Consider the following 23,084-nt stretch of genomic DNA (forward strand, 5'->3'; position numbering starts at 1 on the left):
TTCTTGTTTTTGAGACTGGACCTTCATCAAAGTTAATAAGATGACCAAATTTTCTAGGTTGGGGCAACATCTGAGACTCTAGCTAATGAGCGGTGTCATTACAATAATGCTTAGTTAGCAAAAAAGTTTTCCAAAAGTTACTCAATCCCTCTCAGCTCAAACCCCAACTCCCAACCCTCTTTTTTCTCATGCACCTACCAAACTTCCACTGCCTTTATTATAATTCTACATTTCAGATGCTCTTTTAACCTTTAATATATGTCCTCCCCTTCCTTTTCATGTCCCCTATCACTTTATTGTTTAGTTTACTCAACATCACTAATTCTGTTTCATTTTCAAAATTTATATTCCTTACAACGTTCCATATGGCAAAAAAGTATACTTGTTTTAGGAAATGTAGATAGAGGTGTAGCTAAGGGGAAGTACCTTACCAATATGTTTTATGTTACTCTTTGACCTACTTGTATCAGTTTATGTGACCAAATAAAGCATTTAGAAGACAAATAAGGCCATTTACTTACACAATTTTATTTGTGAACACATTTTCTGCTGTTTGGATACACATTAATGTGATATTTAGGGTTGTAGAACAGTGTGATACACTCAAACACACTAAACGTTCTATGTAGAAGAGGGACTGTCTCTTCTGAAGGGGGGACACTTATGCATCCATCTTACTGGTATTCTCTTTCATCTAATTCCCTCTTCCATCCACTTTATTTCAGACAGCTTGTGCTTCCTCTTAAATCTCTTCTGGCTCATTCTTCAAAATGACATGGCATCAATTCATTTTTGCCTGATTCCTACTTATGGACAGCTCTGCATGGTCAGATTTCTCACTCTCCTGAGTGGCCACTCAAAAGGGGTTGGGCAAGTCATGCATGCAGATGGGCTAACTCCAGACAACCTTAAGTAGGAATATGGACTAGGATGGGAAGTGGGTGCAAAGTAGGCACACTTAAAATTTGCTCTCCAGTCCAGAGAAAGACGAAACTTACCCAAAGACCTGGGAAAGCAAGGCTTCACATGGAGATTATGGGTTAAACCTGTAGAGTTCCCAGAGGTGCTAGATACTAGTGTTACATTAAGTTAAATGAAGAAACTATTTCATGCCTGAGCGCTAGTCTGTTATCTTACACACACATGGTAAAGTAGAGATGCAAGGCTTCGGTTAAGAGCATGGATGGCTCAAGAACTTTTTAGAATTTTTATCCTATTGTTCAGAAGAAACATTTTGGTAATAAACACATGAATAAATAGATATGAATAAAAGCTGTTATTTGTTTAAACATGATTAGTGGATATATTGCTACAACCTTCCTAAAAAAAACAAAAAAGTTTATATTTAAGGAAAGGTATTGTTGAAACATTTCCATCCCATTAGATATAATTCATGTCTAGTCAAAATACTATTTTTATTTACTCTCTAATGACTTCTTGAAAGAACTCATTATATTGCCATTATTAAAATTCAATGCACACAATTAAACTCCAGTGTTTCACTAGAAAACAGACAGTTTTGTGTACTGAGTAAATTAGCTTGTAATTAACCCATGACACAGCTAAATGGAAATATGCAATTGCCCTTAACAATGGCTTTATTAATCAAGTGCTCCTGATATATTTGTGTTGTTAAGTTGTTTTTTAAGTGATTGGAAATATATTAGACACCATTGCTAAAGATCCCAAGATCTACTGTTTTAAAGTGAATTTAGGATGAAAACAAACACAAGGCCATCAAGTTCAACCTTGCTGTTCACCCAGAAGAAGGCCAAAGCCCCACATTGAAGTAATGTCCAATTATGCAATCTGATTTCTCACTGGATCAACTCTCTTCTGGATCTTTGACGAGTCAAAAAATTTCATACTGAAAGGGCATTTCATTTGGTTTAATGTGTTATTATTTTACTTATTTATTTACTATAAAATTTTATTTTTAGGTGCTGCTACCTTGGAATATTTAGGGGCTTTAACTGCTCCTCCAACATAACAGCACAGCAATTCTTGGCAAGTTGAGACTGCGTAATGGCGTTCATTAGGCTATATTCTACTATATTCTACTATAGTACTCAGCAGACAATATTAGTCGGGAAACTAGAAGTGGCCTTACTACACTAGAGAAACTAGATAAAAGCATTAAATGAGTGAGGGGTGAAATGGGGCATGGTAGTGGGCATGCATTCCATGATGCAGAGATTTTTTGCAGGGATATATATTACATTTTAGTTTTTAACTCACAATAAATTAGCCGACATCCCCTTTTCCTGGTAGTATCCATTTAAAAACTTAATTGACAAAAAAAACTACAATACTGATCCCCTGACCTGCTTACAGTTGTAATGGAAAGCATAGCTACTTGTATACATGTAGTCAAGTAACGCTGAGTTGCCAATTGACCTAAAAATAGGCCCCATCTTAATTTAACCAACTTGACTTGAGGCAGATTGACTAAACTCAGCCTCAAACCTGATACCTGATTCACATACTCAAGTGCCGTACAGTTTTGACAGTTCTCAACAACTTAAACTTAAGTTGTTAAAACATCTTGTTAAAATACTTAAAATCATGAACCCACTTACCTCCACTCCACAGCATTTCTACTTTTAATGGATATGCTCCAGTCGAGTGATGTTAAGTCAAATCGAGTAAGGTGTAGCACTCCACTGCGAACTGGCTTGTACCTCCTATACCAAAAATAAAAACTTAAACCCATTTAAATGATATATATATATATATATATATATATATATATATATTATTGTTTACGTCACATTTTATGCAATATTGTATTGGGATTCTATAGGAGAACTAGAAGTTGATTTAGGTAATAATTTTACAGTGACCTTGTTTTTGGCAATGCCCTAAAAAAAAATTCTGTTTGCTTTAACATCTAATTAAATTGAAGTAATTTGTGTTTTATAGATGACCAATCCTTTTTATGAAATCATATTAATTTACATATGTTACACTAAAAATATTACATGGGAAAATATTTGGCCTTGGCTATGACATTTTTTTATTTGATTTACTTAATATCAAATGCATTTAATGCTTAGGAAACTAATGCCAAACATGACACACAGCTGTAAAAATACTCACAGGTGCAGGAGCCCTATATTCTGATCTTATACCTGTTCTTTCCAGACTTTAGCTAAACCATAGGGTTATTAGTTTTTATTGTGTTTAATGCAAGATTGTAATGATTTTCATGCGTGTAACCGCTGATTTACAGCTTGCCACTGGTGAGACATTTTTCAAACAAGACTGTTCATAGAGATATTTATATTCCAGCATGTTTTACTTAACCAACTGAGTGAGTACAGTAAAATGGGTTGGATTATATGGCAATATAATTATTACAATGTATTCGTTTAGAAAACACAAAAAACAAATAAAACATATTTTGAGCAGGACTTGTATAGTTACTAAGCACTGAGGGTAACTGACGAGTGGGTCATTGGGTATTACATGTCTTTACATATACAGCACAGTATATAAGTCAATGTATAATGAGAATTATGTAAGGTTTTTCATATTGTTTTAATTTTTATGATAGTAGCAGAAGTTAAAAAATAAGCTTTCTTTTTCATGCTGAGCTAAATCTCTGAACTGCACCATTGACCATTAACAAGTTTTTAACCTTCACACTATCCAGCAGATCCATGTTACAAGTTAGAATAACAAGGTACTTTAAAGGGCCCCACACAGAAGAAAAATATTGTGTAAATAATTGGGATTAGAGATGCAAGGTCCGCACACTTTTACACAATTCCAATTCACATGTTTATGTTTTTCTCATCCTGAGCAGATTGTGAATCTCCCTCTCTGCACGTCTTCTCTGAGCTCTTGCAGATACATAAATAATGACCTACTGCTACATGCACTCCTCTGACCTTGAATAAAAGCAAAGGTCACCCAGTGGTATGTTTTCTTAAGGATGTCTCCTCATGGACAGAGTTGCATAGGGCTATTTTGTAGCTGTCCTGAGTATTGGATGTTCTAAAAAATATGTTTATCCAAACCTACATGTTTAGAGTTAGCTTTCCAAAATTTATTTTTTAATATTAATAGTAATATACAGAAGTAGATGAGATATTTTTTCAATCTCTTGCACAAATTTTTACTCACAATTAATAATATATTGTCTCAATCCACTACAAGCATACAGAAATAGTACCGTATTTGCTAGATTATAAGACAACCCCCCAAAATCTGAATATTAATTTAGGAAAAAAAGAAAAAGCCTGAACATAAGACGACCCTTTTTTTACTAGTAAATGTTAATTTATGTAAACTATGTATATATTTTTTTTGTCTTTATTTCCTTTTATTTTCCAACCTGCCCCCCAGTTATGCACATCTGCCCCCAGGCTTGCCACTCAGAAATGCCTTATACCCCCTATATGCCACTGTGCCCCATGATATGCCTTTTAACCCTCTAAATGCCACTGTGCCCCATGATAGGCCTTTTAACCCTCTATATTATTATTATCTTTTATTTATATAGCGCCAACAGTTTATGCATCGCTTATATGCCACTGTGCCCCGTGATATGCCTTTTGACCCCGTATGTGCCACTCTACCTCCAGAAATGCCTTATACCCCTCTATATCCCTCTGGCATTTAAGGGGTTAAAAGGCATATCATGGGGCAGAGTGGCATATAGGGAGGTATAAGGCATTTCAGGAGGCAGTGTGGCGTATAGAGGGTCAAAAAGCATTTCTGGAGGCAGAGTGGCATAAAGGGGATTAAAACGTATATCTGGAGGCAGAGTGGCATTAAGGGGGTTAAAAGGCATATGATAGAGCACTCTGCCTACAGAAATGCCTTATGCCCCCATTTAACCCCCCCCCAAACTTACCGGTGCTTCTGACTCATTGGTGTGTAGTCGGGGCAGCGGGTAGACATCTACGCAATTCGCTTAGGCAACTTGCGCTGTAGCCAGAAGGAAGGGCCGCTAGCAGCGGGGGTTGTCTGTGTCCATCACATATACACCCTCCGGTTGTGAGAGAGAATTCCCTGCTCCTCTCTGACACCTGGGAAGGTCTGCGCGATGGACGCAGACAACCCCCACTAGTGGCACCTCCTTCCGGCTGCAGCGGAAGTTGCCTACGCGAAACGCATAGATGTCTACCCGCTGCCCTGACTACACACCAGAGAGTCAGAAGCACCGGTAAGTTTGAGGGGGAAGGTTACCAGACAGGAGGATCCAGGTCCCCTGCAGCGGTATGGGGGATCTGGATCTTTGTCTCATAGTCAGACCTATTTGAGGCCTGATTTGCTATGAAAAAACCTTGTCTCATAATCGACCAAATACGGAAATAAAAATTAAAGACAAACACACATTAGTAAAATAATAAAACTTTGTAGGATAAAAGTGTTCATAGTCAAATTGGGTAATTAGCCAATTTAAAGTCTATACATATATGCATATCTGCAAACTTTTCAGTGATGGTTGCCAAGATTGACCTTGTTCTGCTTCTGATAGGAGATAGAAATTGGACTTGGTCATTACAAGGAGTAGGGCTGACTGTTCATAAGGACGGAGATAGCCCCAGTTAGCCTTTACAATGGGGCTTTAAAAGTAGGTAGCGAGTAGGCAGGAGTGGGTATAATCTAAGTAAGAGATGGTAGAATCTTGGTGAGCAGTAGGCCTAACTCAATGCAAGAAAAAATGCTGCTTCCTGGAGATACAAATAAAGTAAAAATTATATAACCTGGAGGTCTGGGGAAGCAGCATTCCTCCTGGAGTGTAACTCAGTAAGTTCCTCTACATCAGGGGCGTCCAACATGCGGCCCGAGACCTCAAGGTGCAGCACGCGGGAGATTGGCAGCCAGGGCAACTGAGATCACAAGAGCCCTGCTGGCTGCTGCTTACCTGTGGGAGGGTCTTTTGTACCGCACAGAGGAAGCGGGACTCAGCAGAGTTCACGTGACATCACATGACTCTGCTCCAGTCCTGCTTCCTCTGTGCAGTACAAGAGAACGCAGAGTGAGGCCACGCCCCCTGCTGAAGTCTGTGAGTGGCATCGAGAGAGCTGCAGTGCAGGTAAGGGGTTGGGGGAGGATATTTGAATGAGTATGCATGATTGAGGGAATGAATCTGTGAATGAATTTGTATATGAATGAATGAGTGTGTGTGTGATAGCATGTGTAAGTGCTGGAACCTAGGCATGATGAGACTGTGATTGCTGTTAGCAATCACACTCCTATCATGCCAAGTCAGCCAGTACATGCTGAAACCTGGTTAGCTGCCTCCCTTGTGTAATGATGCTGCCAGCGGTATGAGGTCTGCACATCACTTACAGCCACCCTGTACCAGCATGTACTGGCTGACTTGGCATGATAGGAGTGTGATTGCTAACAGCAATCACACTCCTATCATGCCAAGTCATATTGTTGAATTTTTTGGCCCAATTGTGGTGTGTTACTTACTTTAATTAAAAGTATGGTTTAATTAATTATTAGTATTAATTATTTTTAAAGGTGGGGGGTAATTTTCGGTTTCGACTAAGTGAACCCTGAATTTTCATTTTGGTGCATCCCAAGAATAAATAGAACTATTTAATTTTTCATTATCCTGAATCCTGAATTTGTAGTCACAAAACTTTCTAGGCCCAGAAATCAGTGAGAGGAAAAGTAAAGGTTTTGTGTCATTTATTTTATTAAATGCCATATTTTCTCACAGTGAAAAATTAGTGCGGCCCTGCTCTACATATATTGTGAAGGATGTTTGTTCTACATGGGCCACAATATTTGCATGTCGTATAATTGAACTGTTACATTATTACCGTATTTGGTTGATTATAAGACGACCCCCCAAAATTTGAATATTAATTTAGGAAAAAAAGAAAAAACCTGAATATTACCGTATTGGCTCGGATATAGGCCGCACTTTTTCCCCCCACTTTAAGTCTTTAAAGTGGGGGTGCGGCCTATATTCGGGGTCTAGCGCCTGATGCCCGGGACATGCAGTTCCGGGCGCCGGGCAGGCAGCGGGGTTAGGATACAGATCCCCCGCAGCGGTGCAGGGGACCTGCATCCTACTCCCCGATACGCTCAGACAGCCTCCCCGCCAGCACGGGAGGTTGTCTAAGCGCATCGTGCGGTTGTCTAACCGCACGATGCGTTTTACCTCTGGCCCCCCGCCTGACTTACCGGAGCAGACTCCCGGGTGTCTTGCGGGGCCGGCGGGGGACATCTACGCAATACGCGTATACAACTTCCGGTGCCGGCACATCCGGCACCGGAAGTTGTATACGCGTATTGCGTAGATGTCCCCCGCCGGCCTCGCAAGACACCCGGGAGTCAGCTCCGGTAAGTCGGGGGGCAGAGGAGGACAGTGGCAGCATATCTCGGGGGGCAGAGGAGGACAGTGGCAGCATATCTCGGGGAGGGAGGAGGACAGTGGCAGCATATCTCGGGGGGGGGGACGGACAGTGGTAGCATATCTCGGGGAGGGAGGACAGTGACAGCATATCTCGGGGGGGGCAGAGTGGCAGCATGTTTTTTTGGTGCTTTTTTAAAGAAAAAAACTTTTTCTTTAAAAAAGCACCAAACTTTTAGGGTGCGGCCTATATACGGGGGCGGCCTATATCCGAGCCAATACGGTAATTCACACGTAAACTATTTTTTCAAATTTAATAAAAACTATGACTGAGAAAAATGTTTTTGTTTTTATTTCCTATTATTTGCCCAGTTATTCACATCTTCCCCCAAGAAATACCTTATACCCCCTTATATGCCACTCTGCCTCCCTAATATGCTACTCTGCCCCCCAGAAATGCCCTACACCCCTTATATGCCACTCTGCTGCCAGATATGCCTTACACCCCATATATGCCACTCTGCCCCCCGATATGCCTGATACACCCCTATATGCCACTCTGATATTCCTTTTAACCCCCTATATGCCACTCTGCCTCTAGAAAGCCCTTATACCCCCATATATATGCCACTCTAACCCCCCCCGACTTACCAGTGCTTCCCTTGACTTCTCCCCGTGCTTCGGATTCCTTGGTGTATAGTGGGGGCAACCACCACTGCTGGTGCTGGCACTTCCGGCCAGGGCTTCTATGAATGAGCACCTGAAGGTCATGTGATGCCGGTGCTCCGTCACAGAAGTCCCGGTACAAGTGCCGGCAGCAGCGGATGTTCTCTGCGTGCATCACACAGACCTCCACCGGCTGCCGGAGAGGAGGATCCAGGTCCCCTACAGCGCTGCGGGGGATCTGGATCTTAGTCTTGTAGTCAGACCTCTATTTGAGGTCTGATTAGAAGAAGACCTCGAATATAAGACGATGGTCTTATAATCAAGAAAATACGGTACTACTGATGTTTTGTCAAATAAGGGCTTGTAGAAAATAAGACTGCTATCTGACTGCTCGGATATTAATGATACTGAACCCTGCAAATATAACAAATATTATAAAACACTTATTACAATAGCACAGTACACTTGAACTATAATCCTGGTAATTTTATGTAGCTGTGTGGCTAACAGACTACAAGGGGTCCAGTGCACATATGAGCTATGAACCTAGTTCCTCTGATCTAATACTGCAAAATAAACCTGACTTTGCCAGAAAACATTTTATCCTCCTACTTTCATTTCCCCATGTCTCCCTCAATATCTTCACTGGCCATGTTAAACCACCATATGGGTACAAATTTTTTAGGACATATAGAAGAAACTCCAAGAGCTCGATGCGACCCCTGTGTCCCCTTCTTCCTGTCTCCCATTACTGTTCGCAGGGTGGAAGGACCCTTTCTAAACTAATTTGAAAATGCAAAGGGAGACAGGAACGTATCAAGGTCACGTGACATTATGTGACCCCCGTCGTGAAACCGTACTTGTGTGTGTGAGCATGCATGAGTACTTCTGCGTGTGTGCGTGAATGTGTACTTATGTGTGTGTGAGCATGGATGTGTACTTCTGTGTGTGTGTGTGGATGTGTACATGTGTGTGTGTTTAAGGACTTACCAGGAGTTTGAGCCCAATTGCAGGAGATGGCGCACATCCTTGCAAAATAACACTGCTTAGAGCGACAGGGTGGAGAAATCACTTGAGCAGTGAGAGGGCAAAACAGGTAAGTGGTACAGACGGTGAATATCCAGCAGCAGAATCAATGAAATGCAGAGGTCAAGGCTGGCAGACAGGGTTCATAAACGTGTATCAAAGCAGAGGTCAAAGTCCAGTAAATCAGGCATATAAATCTAGCACATCCAGCAGCAAAAACACACAACCAGATACTGGACTGGAGGTAAGGACGATCTTTAAAGCCTGTTGACGAGGCCAGGTGAGAGAGGTGGGGTTCAGTGCCTAACAGAACTAGGTGATGACACATCAGTGAGTTTAAGTCCAGCCAGGCCTCTTAAAGGGGCAGCCACGCCTTGTGGTCTGTGGGACTCTGGGGGATGCCTGACAGTGTGTGAGATAGCATAGATGAGTACTTGTGTGTGAGCATGGATGTGTAATTGTGTTTGTATGATCATGGATGTGTAATTGTGTGAGTGGGGTGAGATGCAGTGTGTGTTAGTGATTATGAGTAAGTGTGTGTAATTTGTGTAAGTGTGTTTACATATGTTGTATGTTGGAAGGGGCAGATGGGGCCACTTTGGAACAGTGGATACTCTGAATTCATTAGGGGTGACACTTGTTCAGAGCCTTGTAAATTGCCACTATTATATATAAGTAATTACACCCAACATATAAACAATGTGTTTTAACCTTTTCATTTTTAATCGTATACTCTATAATACTCTGGATTATTGTTTTTTAAGGGTTCAGTGAAAGGCTGAACCCCTCTAATTACATGTGATAAATTTCATTTAATACAGATTTGTTTGTATAACTAACTCAGAATGAACATATGTCTATAAAGGGATATTTACTGTAATTGAGAGTATAATTAGTGAACAGAAGTCATGTCATTCAAGATAGTTACCAGATTCTATCAGTGTCAATTGACAGAACAATTATAAGTTTAGTTCATGAAAAAACTATTCACACGTGTGACCATAAGATAGATGGCTTCAGGCTCTTGTATCAACATCGGATGACAAACGAATAGCTACATCTGTTTTTGTAACCTCAATGATATCTTGAATTGTGTTGCAGTTACAGGCTCATAGAATAACATTTTATGTGACAGACAACTATATCATGGTTTATGCCTTAATTCTACAAAAACAGATTTAGTTAATAGATCCCAGTACGTTTTAGTAGGTTATTTTGTCATTATATTATTTTACATGCAAACAGAATACGGTGAGGAATGAAAGCAATGTGTACAAATATTCCATTGTTCTCTCTCAAGTAGAATTTTCCATATTGTAAAAAACAGTATTTTAATACAATTTCAAAATTCTTATATATTTAACTTATATATATATATAAATGTAAGCGTAGGCCAAAAAAAAGACTACATTTATTGTCCCTAGGTAAGCAACGGAAATATCTTTTTGTTTTCAGTAGACCAAGGAATTGGTTCAATGTTCACCATACCTGAGGTAAGGGGATAGGTGGGACTTCTATTTTTTTTGATCACCTAACCCACCTCCACCCCACAACACCAGAGATGGAGGTTGTGCTCCATGCCTCCCATAGAGCATTTCTAAACCCCATTACCCTTATTTGAGAATGGGCCTGGGAGACACCCTTATCTATTCATATATTTATTTTAAACTTATTTTACTTTATAGGTGGTTGGGGGGTAGGTAAGTCACATTTAACCTCATCTAGGAATTTAGAATTGCAACTCGGTTTCTTGGGTTTTCTAATCTCATCTGTCAGGACTTACCCAAGATCCAGAACCCGTGTGGCTGAATCTTCTGCTCCCCTCCTGGATGCTAGGGAGACTGCATCTGCTGTTTCCTCCTCTAAATAATTGTAGTGACCAGACTTGGGCGTCGGCCAACCCTTCGTGTTCATCTTCATGGGGAAAAAATCTTAGGATTAGAAGGGTTTAATACAGTATGCATCAGCTTTGGCCAGGATTTTAAAGGTCCGTACAAGCAACTCTATTGGTCAGACGAGCCCCCTGCTGGCGACCAATAGAGTCGCTTGTACAGACTTTTAAAATCCTGGTGCCGAAACTCGGCTTGGGGAGACCACTGGTCTTCCCGCTCCAGGAGTTAAAGGTCCATACGAGCGACCAATAGAGTTGCTCGTACAGACCTTTAACTCCTGACGGCGAAAATCCTGGTATCCTGACCTGACTTGTCCTGATCAGTTTTGTCTCGTCCATGTGGTCCAATATCCTGCTGTGGTGGTCCACACTGCCGTCTGGTCCCTAGTTGCCATCCAACTGTGCTCAGGTGTTCTGTTCTTGAGCACAGTGCCGTAGCACCATCCATCCTGCAGTTATGCTCAAATTAAAGTTGCCAAGGGTGAAAATATGAGCTGGCTGCCAACTTGCATGTAATAGACCTTACAGTGGAAATGGACTAAATAGAATAAAAGAAGGAATACAACTCGTCTATTATAATAAAGAAAGGTATTATTGAGATATGTATAAAAATATGCATAAATATAGTATGAGTTTAATCACTACAAGAGGTAAACCCACTTCATTCTCTATGCCCTTGCCTGTGCTCCCTTTATCCCCAGTGCTTGCTATTATTATTGGCTTTTATTTATATAATACAATTTACGCAGCACTTCTCATAATACATATATGCAAGGGGTATGACAAAACTAGAACTGACAGACTAAGACAAACCGATATGTTAGCTAATAAGGGCCCTGCTGGTAAGCTTGCAATCTAGAGGAGTGCTTATACTGTGCATACTTGACAAATGAAGCCTGTGAGTCTCTTTAAAATAAAATCAATCTTTCAGGACCATCTGTACTGGGGTAAGAATTTCATTTCTTCTGAGATGGTGCTCTTACTATAAGAGATGGATCATTGAGAGTTCGGCTTTTGCTTTTAATTCTAAACTACCAAAACAGAAGATTAGAAATATGGTAATGAAGGGAAAGCTCCAAATATGGCCAGGCGAAAATGAAAACCACCATATGGTAAGATGGTGTTTTTGGTTTCAATTACCGTATTTGCTCAATTATAAGACGACCCCCTCAAATTTGAATATTAATTTAGGAAAAAAAGAAAAAGCCTGAATATAAGACTACCCTATAGGAAAAAAAGTTTTACCAGTAAATATTAATTCACATGTAAACTATATATATATATATACTATAGATATGCCACTCTCCCCCCTGAAATGCCTTATACCCCCTATATGCCACTCTGCCTCCCTGATATGTCTTTTAATCCCCTATATTCCACTATGCCTTGTAACCCCCTATATGCCACTCTGCCTCCAGAAAACCATTGAAAACCCCTCTTAACCCCCTATGCCACTCTTAACCCCTCCCCTGACTTACCAGTGCATCACTTTACTTGTGACCCGCGCTTCAGACTCCCTGGTGTCTAGTGGGGCAGCCAGTGGAGGTCTGTGTGATATAGACTTCCACTGCTGGTGACCAGTACTTCCGCCGGGGCTTCTCTGACGGCGTGCCGGCATTACATGACCTTCCGGTGCTCCACCATTGAAGCCTGGCGGAAGTGCCGGCAGCAGTAGAGGTTTTCTGTGCGCATCCCACAAACATTCACCAGCTGCAGGATGCGCACAAACACCCTCCACTGCTGCCGGCACTTCTATGGTAGAGCACCGGAAGGTCATGTGATGCCGGCGCTCCATCATAGAAGCCCACAGAGGAAGGGCCGGCAGCATAGGCTGCCATAGAGGAGGATCCAGGTCCCCTGCAGTGCTGCATGGGATCTGGATCTTAGTCTTGTAGTCAGACCTCTATTTGAGGTCTGATTAGAAGACGACCTCGAATATAAGACGAGGGGAATTTTCAGAGCATTTGCTCTGAAAAAAATCTTGTCTTATAATCGAGCAAATATGGTAATACATTTTCCTGTACATATCTTGCTTTATAGGAGGCATTATTGTTTCAAATTATATAAGATTAGTAGTGCAATAGAAGTGTATTTAGTTTAGGTTGACTATTCCTACATTCCTGTTTCCAATTAATTGGTCTACAACATAATAGTTGGATGCAATATTTATTATTAACCCATTAATAGTGTTAAAGTGTATCAACGTCATACCATGGAAGCCCCACAGCTTCTAGCATAACTGATTTCATATATTAAAAGTACAGTGACAGTCCTATGAAATTCAAGGATTTTGTCATGGATCCTTAAGCACGAGACAAATCCAGCTCAGGCAGCATCAAACTCACATGAGATGAGCTAAAGTCTAGTTCATATATTCACTAATGTCAAATCACACTTGCCATTAAAGAAAATAATCAACTCATATCCAACTGACAGCAGTGAGTTAAATTGAGGAGAGTTAAAAATGGAAACCTCACAAATTAATTATCAATTAATAGGTATGTTCTAAGGTTAGTATGAAGGTTGCAATACAGGACTATGTGACCCTGGGCTCCTGTGGGTAAAGCGTAAAGACATAGGACAGTCAAAATGGAATATCCTCTATACTTACACAGTGAGTTATGTTAGGTTGCTCTAACAGCTGTAACTAATATAGGAAACTATTCTAACATGATATTGTTACAATTACTACTACTGAGGATTTGCAGATGCATTTTTACCTTAAAGTTAAATGCACACCAATAAAACCATTTAAACTGTGCATATCACCAGTTATACATAAGGATGAATGTGGACACATGGTCTGGGTGTATAAAACATGAGTAGTCAGTCTGCCCGTGATGCTGACTGTAAGCGGCCCTTCTTTTGTACATGTAGGCAGGGGCGTACCTAGAGTATTTGGCACCTCGAGCGGATCCTGTATGTGGCACCCCCCCCCACACACACACACTTTAAAACTGCAGAATTTCTATCATAATATAAAAACTGTAGTGCCACTTAAGGTTTTGAAATGGAAAATCATATACATATATATATATATATGTTAGTGTATATGGATTGACATAATCCATCACAAATGCTCCAAAATTAGTGCTTTTCAAGAGAATTGCTCTTGTGGACATTGAAGGCCACTGTATCAGCAAGAATATCATGGTGTCAATTTTATTTTTTTTAGACTTTGGAATCAATATAAAGGGCATCAAACATCCAGTGTTTGGTAGCACCAAATGGCAAGCCATGGCTTAGCGATATAAAAAAAGTCAATTTATGTATATTTTATGCAGTTGATGTGATAATAGTGATGCAATCAACCTCAGACCAAGATATCTGATAGTCATGTTGCTATATTTTTCATCTTCTGTGTTTATCCATGAGTAGCTCAAATGTCTGGTAATTTCCTCCCATTCCCTGTCTTGGAAATATAAATAGTCAATTTATGTATATTTTACCCTGTTGATATTATAATGGTGATGCGACCAACCACAGTTCAAGTTATCTGATAATCATGTTGCTATGTTTTTGTCTTGCATGTTTATTTCTGAGTACGGTCTCTGTTTTTAATCAACAAATTTCCATATGGAATCCTATTTTTGGGCAACATCTGCTTAGAATAGAGAATGAACGTGAAGTATGTCATGTGTGGGTAGACAAAAGATCCTTTTTGTAAGGGGATACCACAGTACCCAAGATTGGTAAATTTGTTCTTCCCAAATAACAATCACACATTCTGCTTTGCTCGTATAGCTCTACTAAAAATAATTCTGTATTAAAAACAGCTGCTTCATTGGCTACTGGAACATGTCATCCCCTGTACTTTAGCTTCCCCTTTCTGACATGCCAAATTACAACTTCTTTATAGATGAAACTTAAGAGATTTGGTATTATTTCCTAGAAAATAATTTTCAATATTAGTGTACTGGGAATTCTTAATTCCCCTTTCATTTTATCTATTGTTTTCACCTTTTCCAGTTAAGTCTTGAAGATATTTTAGGATTCAGTTTCCATAATATTATAACGAAAAAACGTGTTCAGAAATATATGGTCATAAGTTTATATAAAATATTCTCTTTACAACAGAATCCTAGTGCAAATGTAGGTTAAATTCTATGTAGATTACATAGTACATTGAGTATACACTGCAGAGTATATATACACATACAACACCATATTTGCCAGGAGCAAGCCTCATCCCCTACCTCATCCCATATTTCAATTAAATACGAAACCATATGGATGGGGGTCAGGGACTTTCTTTAAATAAATCTGAGGATCCTGGGACAAGGGGGTTGCTGGCACTGTTTTATTGAATATTGGAGGCCCGTGACAAGAAATAGGTTGGTGGACATTAATAAATAGGGTTACACTAAGAAGGGATGGTTCTATTAGGAGTTACTTTCTTCAAATACATATGGGTGTCCCTGAGAAGTGAGGGTTGGAGGACCTTTTTGATTATATATATGCAATACAATCACATACATACTAATAAACATCTAATGCATATAGAACACACATCCCATAAACACACAATGTAAGTTTCTGCAAAACAAACCAAATACTGATTACTCTGACCATTTCTGTATTTACCTTGGAGGCTGCCCTAGGCCTGACCTAGGGCAGCACCCCCAGTCCCCTCCACCTCAACGGTCATCCTCTCCAATACAACCAAAGGCACTGTGCACTTTTAAGAAACAGAGTGCTGGGGTATAATGTCATATTCCAGTGGGCTGTATCCATACCTGGGAACTTCTGGGCTCCGGCTACCCTGAGCCTTCCCTTGCGGGACGCAACCAGGACTTCACACTGACGTCAGCGGGTGGTCCCGTGATGTCGGTGGACGGTCCCGTGACATTGGCGGGCGCTCCCATGATGTCGGTGGGCGGTCCCGTGATGTCAGTGGGAGTTCCTGCTGATGTAATGGGTGTTCCCGCGTTTAAAGGAAATATGGGCGGGAGCAGGGCATGTTAAGACCCCACTCCCGCGACCCGGAGGATTTCACGTCTTGACCTGGAGAACCAGTGCTCACCCGGCAATCTCCGGGTCAACCCCGGAGAGTTCCCAGGTATGGCTGTATCTTAAAGGTTCCCAGTGCCTTTTAACAAAGTCTTTGGAGGCTGTGCTGAGCTGACACAGCGTCCATAGCATAAAAAGGCTGGTTGAAGAGATCAAAAATCTCTTTTAACCAGCTTATTGTGCTGTGGGACACCAGGGGGACTCGAAAGCCTCAAAAAGGCAGTTATCTCCCTTGATTTTGTACCATGGGAACTGCTGCACCCCTGGGTCTAGTAGGCCTAGGCCAGGATACGTCAATGATGCTGATTTGAATCTTTCTCTCAAGAATTATGAATTGAAAATCACAAACCAGACAATATTGTAAAATAACATGAGGGAGGTGCAGATATATACAGCTGACTATGTATACAGAAATTAAATATTTTCCTGTTTGCCATGTGCTTTTACTTTGATTTACTTTTTACCTTACATTAAGGAGTAATGTAATCTCATTGGAGATATATGTCTCAAATTCATGTTTCTTATTAACCCCTAAAACTTCAGACCATGAAAACTTACTTTATATATTCCACAAAGGGCCTACTTGTTGTAAACCGGCAGAAAGAATAAAGTACATCTAATCATACAACTACTTCACAAGACAATTACAGGCAGCATGTGGCTGGTAACAGGTTGTCTGCCATTTCTGCATTCATGTCAAATGAATAAGTGTTACCTATTCCATAGCAAACTGAGACCTACAGAGTAAGAAACATATGATTGATAAGGTGACAAAATCTGTAATCACTTGGAGTCATAAAAAGAAATCTCCACGTTCTTGCCAAAAACTTCAAGATAATTATTAGCTGCCGTTAACGTTTAAGCAAACCTAACTCTATATCTCAGCTATGTAGCTGTTTAGCAGAATTTCAAATCTTCTTTTAATGGTTTTACACACCAATAATGCTTTCTTTTTTTCTGGGATGCTGGCCAGTAGATCAGAAAATAGTGGCTCGTGATCACTGCTTAACACTTCAGCCAAGGTGTATTACATGCCAGAGAACAGCACATGTGGTTAAAATGACAATAAAGAAACCCGAGAGTTGGTTATCATCGAGTCTTTTCCAACACCATATGAAAAAGATTATGTAAATTCTAACTACAAGAGAACAAATGCTGGCCACGGGTCACTTGTACAGTAATTCTTTAATGATGTTAGAAGCCTACATAAATCAGAATATATAAATCTATATTATTTTTCAAGTCCTTTCTACTAGATTTTTTGTAGATAGATATATAGGAAAGCCAATCTGACATTCGTTGCTGGAGAGCAATGCTTGAGGCTATATGGCATTCTCTTTCCTAAACACACTGTGTGTCTCCTGCCAAATAAATTCGGAGGGAACTCAAGGGAACTCAAAGGGAGGCTGTTTTTTCATTTCAATTCGCAACATACATGTGGTCCATGTTAAAAAAAAATCTGCTGTGCCATAGCATTAGCATCAAACATTATAATCTAGTCACACATAATGTTCACGTAAGGGCCTTTGCAAGTTCCCACCTCAGTTCACACTTCCAGCCGCCATTTTCAAAATATTAACCTCTCCTGTTAAATGGCTGCCAAAAGGAACATGCAGCCTAAAATTGAATGAAAGAGCTAGCTGACAGTAGTATTATGAGGTAAGATGATAATAATGTGATTTGTTTCCATTATTATGTTGAGGATACTGCTGTTTAATATAGAAGTCAGTTCTGTAATCAATATTTCAATTGATTCTCTTCATTGTTTCAGTTGAAAACTTCCACCATAATTATTGGGATGGGTGGCCAGGCTGAAAGACTGCACTTATTCATCTCACTTTGCACAGCTAGAATAATATGAACTGGTCTACTGGTCTACTAGTAAACTCAAGATAAGGTCTGACCAGAGACCTGAAATTACTTGGCAGTCAGGCAAGAGGTTGACATTAACAGAGTTTACAACAGATACATGAAGAAATGCTTTGTAGTCACCAATGACACAATGACAACCAATTTTTAACTTGTAATTCTATTCCTGGTCATCTGAAGCAACATATTATAATCTTTTGCATTCCCACTCCTTTCTCTTTTGCGGAGTTACTATTTAGTCCCTATTAGTGAATACTACTGAATTGGACAGGCCTGACCAGTATATAGCTTCCGGCATAGTCTTTGGGTGAAAAATTTTATACAGTATATAATTACATTATAACATATATGCCATCCAAATATAGTATCTTGGACATTTTTTTAGGATCCGAGAAGACACAAACCAGCACATACAGACTGTCCATTTGATAGGCTGTCCACAAGCTACATGCTGCGAGGCAACTCTTCAATTTATGAACTTATTCAGCTATTATGAGCAAGTTTGCTACGCCTTCAAATAACAAAAGTTATTGTCCGCTTCTTCCTGTCTCTGCACCGTTGCTAATGTTTGCTTAATATATATCTCTATTTTTAAATAATAACATCAGTGTAGCTTTTCTTTTCATGAGAGAAACATTTTAGTTTACTTTATGTAGATATGAAACATATGCTTTGGTAGGGTATAAAATCTTGATTGACAATGGCCTCACAATTAGGGCCCTTACCATCTTATTTTGTTTTGTGTAATGTTCATTCAGTGTGCAAGTGTCCCAATTACACACATAGATGGGGTTTCTATTTTTTTTATGTAAACAGATCTATAGACCATCAAAGGAGTAGCAGATGTTTTATCCAAGGTATCTTTTCATGGCCTAATGTCTGTCTTGCAAATGTTTATTTACTTAAACTCTTACATTTCTGTGTTTATCAGTCTGTGTTTGTGTCTTTTGGATTGTTTGTGTGCCTGTCACTATGTCTGTGTTTATTGTTATGTGTCCGAGTTACACTACATATTTGTATGTGCCTGAATAAGTGAATGTCTGGTAGTAAGTAAATATGAGTGTGTTTTATTATCTTGTAAGAGTGGATGTGAATGTGTCTTTGTCCACATTTGTTTGCAGTTCCACATCTGTCTTCTTCTTGTTTTCCCAATCATGTGATGCGTTTATAGATTAGTTCCCAAAAATTTCATTCATACACTGCAACCTTACGTCATTGGTATCCAGGAAATATGTGATGTGTGCGTCTTTGTTCATTACGAAATGGTAAATGTTAAAATTTCAACAAATGCTTCATGTTTATAACAATTCAGTCATTTCATAAGTATTACCACAGTTAAAAATAGAGGAAGTCATAAGCCGATTTAAACAGAACATGACTTTTTTTTTTATACATTATAAGATGCATAAAGTTTCCCAGAATAGTCCTGCTCTTACTCTTTACTTTGCTAGTTAAATCATAGGTTAAGACAAATTAGTCAATTCAGGTAGAAAAAATTTTACTTTTCTATCACATTGTAATTTTCAAGTTAAAGTAAATCAAGGCATACAATGATCATGAAGGTACTAAAATGGTTAATGACCCATTTCATATTGCGATGACCCGCAATTCATTAAACTGTGTTCAAAGGAATATTTTTTCTTCCTTCAACTTTTTTGGCATTGATTAATTTGGCACATCTCTTAATGTTTGTAAGTGCATATATGGCAGCAGTAAAGCAAATGTATACATAAAGCACAGATGTGAGATGATTGGGGGAAAGGAAATGTAAGTATGTCCTAAAGAGGTTCCCATAGGTTGCTGACATCACTTGAAGGGTGCATGTTCGCGTGATTTACTCAAGACTGGATACAGCGCCAGAGACCCCAGCTGTGAAAATATCCTCAATTGAAAAGTTTTATTGTACACAAATGAATGCAAGCCCTCTATTGATTTTATTTGTAAAATATTAATGTAGTCACTATTAAAGCTTTTATTGAGATTGGTTGACCTTTCTGTAAGTTTAAATTACTACAACTTTTCATAGAAATCTATCATATACTTACCATGAACACTGTTCATGCAGGGTTATCATTTCAACATTATCCATTATATAAACTTTGAGCTCTGTCCAAAAACACTGACAGGCACACACAGCATTCACTAATGTACATTCATACATTTTGATAAAAATTGTCCTTCATACAAACAGACACACACAAAGATCTCTTCTTACTTGCATGATGGAGATATATTTTGGGGCAGGGTTGTGGGGGTTTCCATATTTATTCCAGGCATTTAAATAACACTAATTAGAGTTGTAGAAAAATTGCCTGTATTTGAAAATGGACCAAAAGTATCACTTTCTGCTCCAGGGAAACGCTACTGGGAAAACTTTGATTCTGAGTTTCCACCTACATAAAATGATGACAACCTCACGATGCACATAATATTTCAAGAAGTTCTGTGTGTGACATTGGTGAAAAAACTTCACTCCACTTTCTTGGGAAGCAAGTTCAGTATGACACCCAGCTATGTATTCTCTTAATGCATATAGGTGTGCTTGCAGCTATAGTTGTAAAATACATTATTCAGATGCATATGAACTTTGACATGCAAAATTGTGTGTTACATGGTATCATATTAGAAATATTTAACAAGGCAAATTAAAACTGACAATAACTTTAAGACATTCTGGTACAGAAGGAAAACATGGCTCTGCTCTTGTGAGTTTATAATCCTGCACAAAATTAATTTTGAAACAAAGGATAAATGATACTACATCGTGTTTGTTACCAAACATCTTAAATCACCTAAGGTCCCAGGCGCTGATGAACTTTTTAATATAAATCATAAGATGTTCATTGATACTGTTATGCCAAACTTGGTCCAATTTTTTTTAACTCTTGCCTCCAAAATAGAACTTTTCATAATGTAATGCTCATGGCCACAATAGTTACTATCTCTGAACCGGGGACAAATCGTGCCAAGTGCCAGAGCTACAAACCAACTTCCTTTTTAAACACGGGTATAAAACATTTATTATAAGGTCTTAGCCTATTGGCTTACCCCAATTTTGCCCTGCTTTGTTCATCCGGACCAGGTAGGGTTTATGCAAGGACACCATCTCCCACATAACACCCCGTAAATTAATTAACATTGTCGCAAAGGCATATTTCTAGATGCAGAAAAAGCATTTGATGCCTTAATTGGCATTTTCCATTTATAGTCCTCCAGAGATATAAGTTCCCAGAGTATTTTGTGGAGGCAATTAAGAGCCTTTATTCTTACTCCTCTGCTAGGGTCTTAAATACTGGGTTACTGTCAGCCTCCTTTGAAATAACAAATGCTTATAGACAGGGATGCCAATTGTCCCCATTGTTATACATCTTAGCTTTGGAACCCCTGGCCATTGCGTTTCTGAAGCATCCCGACATCTGAGGTTTTCAAGTTCCAAACGGAAGCCAGAATAGCTTGTATAAAGATATTTTTGTTGCATTTCAAATCCGATAATAATTCCTCCTAATTTGCAAGGGGTTCTGTATAAATAGGGTTAAGCTTCCTTTCACAAAATAAGTCTTAAAAAATAAGAAATATTAAATGTGGGTTTTGAAGAGGCAGTGGTACATCAGCTTAAAAAAAATTCCCCCTCAATTGGCTTACATTTTTTATTGAATATCCTAAAATTAAACTATGTAATGACGTCGGTAAAATGGTTAAAAGCAATATAGGGCCGATATGGAACTAGCTGAGGGCAGACATTTTCCAGTGGGGTAAATTTGAACTATTGTGGTTAGACCAAATACCTGCTATAAAGATGGTAATCCTTCTGAAGATCCTGTATGTATATATATATATATATATATATATATATATATATATATATGATCCCTCTCCCATTTCCCCCAACTAATCCAAAACTTTTAGTTAAAATTTGAGGCAAAGTTTGTCTTCCACCATGTTTGGTGGGAGTGCCTGCAGATTCATTCACTGTTGCATTAGCCATGGCAAGACCTTTTCGCTATACCCATTTTCCCAAGCCCAGAAATGATGTTGTTGCATATGAAGTCTGCAAACATTTCAAGGATGAAATTTACATCCCATGACTTTATTGCCAGAAAATGGAAATCGGTATATGTCCCGTGAATAGTCATGACTATTTGGAGAGAAAATTGAGCTAAGCATGAAAAAAGTTGAATAAAAATACAGTTTAAGAATATATACTGTACATATAGGAATTGTGAAAATGATTGTATAGATATATAGGGTTAATATTTAGTTTAGTGAGGCTAACATTTACAATAACTACCTCCATTTCACAAATACTGAAGGCAACATTGTCACTACAGTAGTAATAAGCAACATAAAGCATATAAAGATTTGTGATTTCCAAAGTTTCAGTTGTAGACACCCAGTGGCGACTCTAGAAACAATATATAGGGGGGCACACAAGATACCACAGTCAAACTGGGGGGGCATTCATAATTTCCAAAAGTAATGTGCTATGGAATTATACTTTTGTTATTTGGCTAAAATAATACTTGATCATTCAACATGGGAAACCTGAAGCCACAATTGAGTGTGACTAATCCTTGAAATAAATATTATAACACAATAAATAACTTTTCCACTAAATGATTTCAGGGCCTTGAACGTTTTGTCCCCTGAAGTCACTACAACTTCAGGAAGGCATTTTATCTCTGGATAAATATAAATTAAATAATTCCTACTGTAAGTTAAGTGCCAGGAAACAGATGACCAAACACACACCAACACAGGCTCTGTCACACCAACACCCAGACACACACAGCAGAACAGGCTCTGCCACACCGACAACCAAACACACACACGCACACACCAGGACAGGCTCTGCCACACCCACATCCAAACACACACACCAGGACAGGCTCTGACACACTGACACCCAAACCCACACCCTAGGACAGGCTCTGCCACACTGACACCCGAACACACACCAGGACAGGCTCTGCCACACCAACACCTATACACACACACCGAGGACAGGCTCTGCTACACTGATAACCAAAAGCACACAAACAGCAGGACACAATCTACGTCACAGACGTCTACATCAGGATGGATTTTTCACACTGCATTGTCGTTTATACCCCCCTTAGTGTTTTTGCCCCTTGTGTATTGATGCCCCTGCTGGCCATATATATTAATATTAGCCTCAGTTGCCGATAGCAGGTATAGATCAACACATTAACACACAAACCAAGCTTTGCATGTATAGATCAACTGAAATTCACTTGTGATCTCAGCACTGAAGGTATATATCAAATAAACAGAATG

Source organism: Sceloporus occidentalis, unplaced genomic scaffold (genome assembly GCF_023333645.1).
Source record: "Sceloporus occidentalis isolate IW3139 unplaced genomic scaffold, rSceOcc1.0.p SCAF_23, whole genome shotgun sequence".
NCBI classification, from domain to species: Eukaryota; Metazoa; Chordata; class Lepidosauria; order Squamata; family Phrynosomatidae; genus Sceloporus; species Sceloporus occidentalis.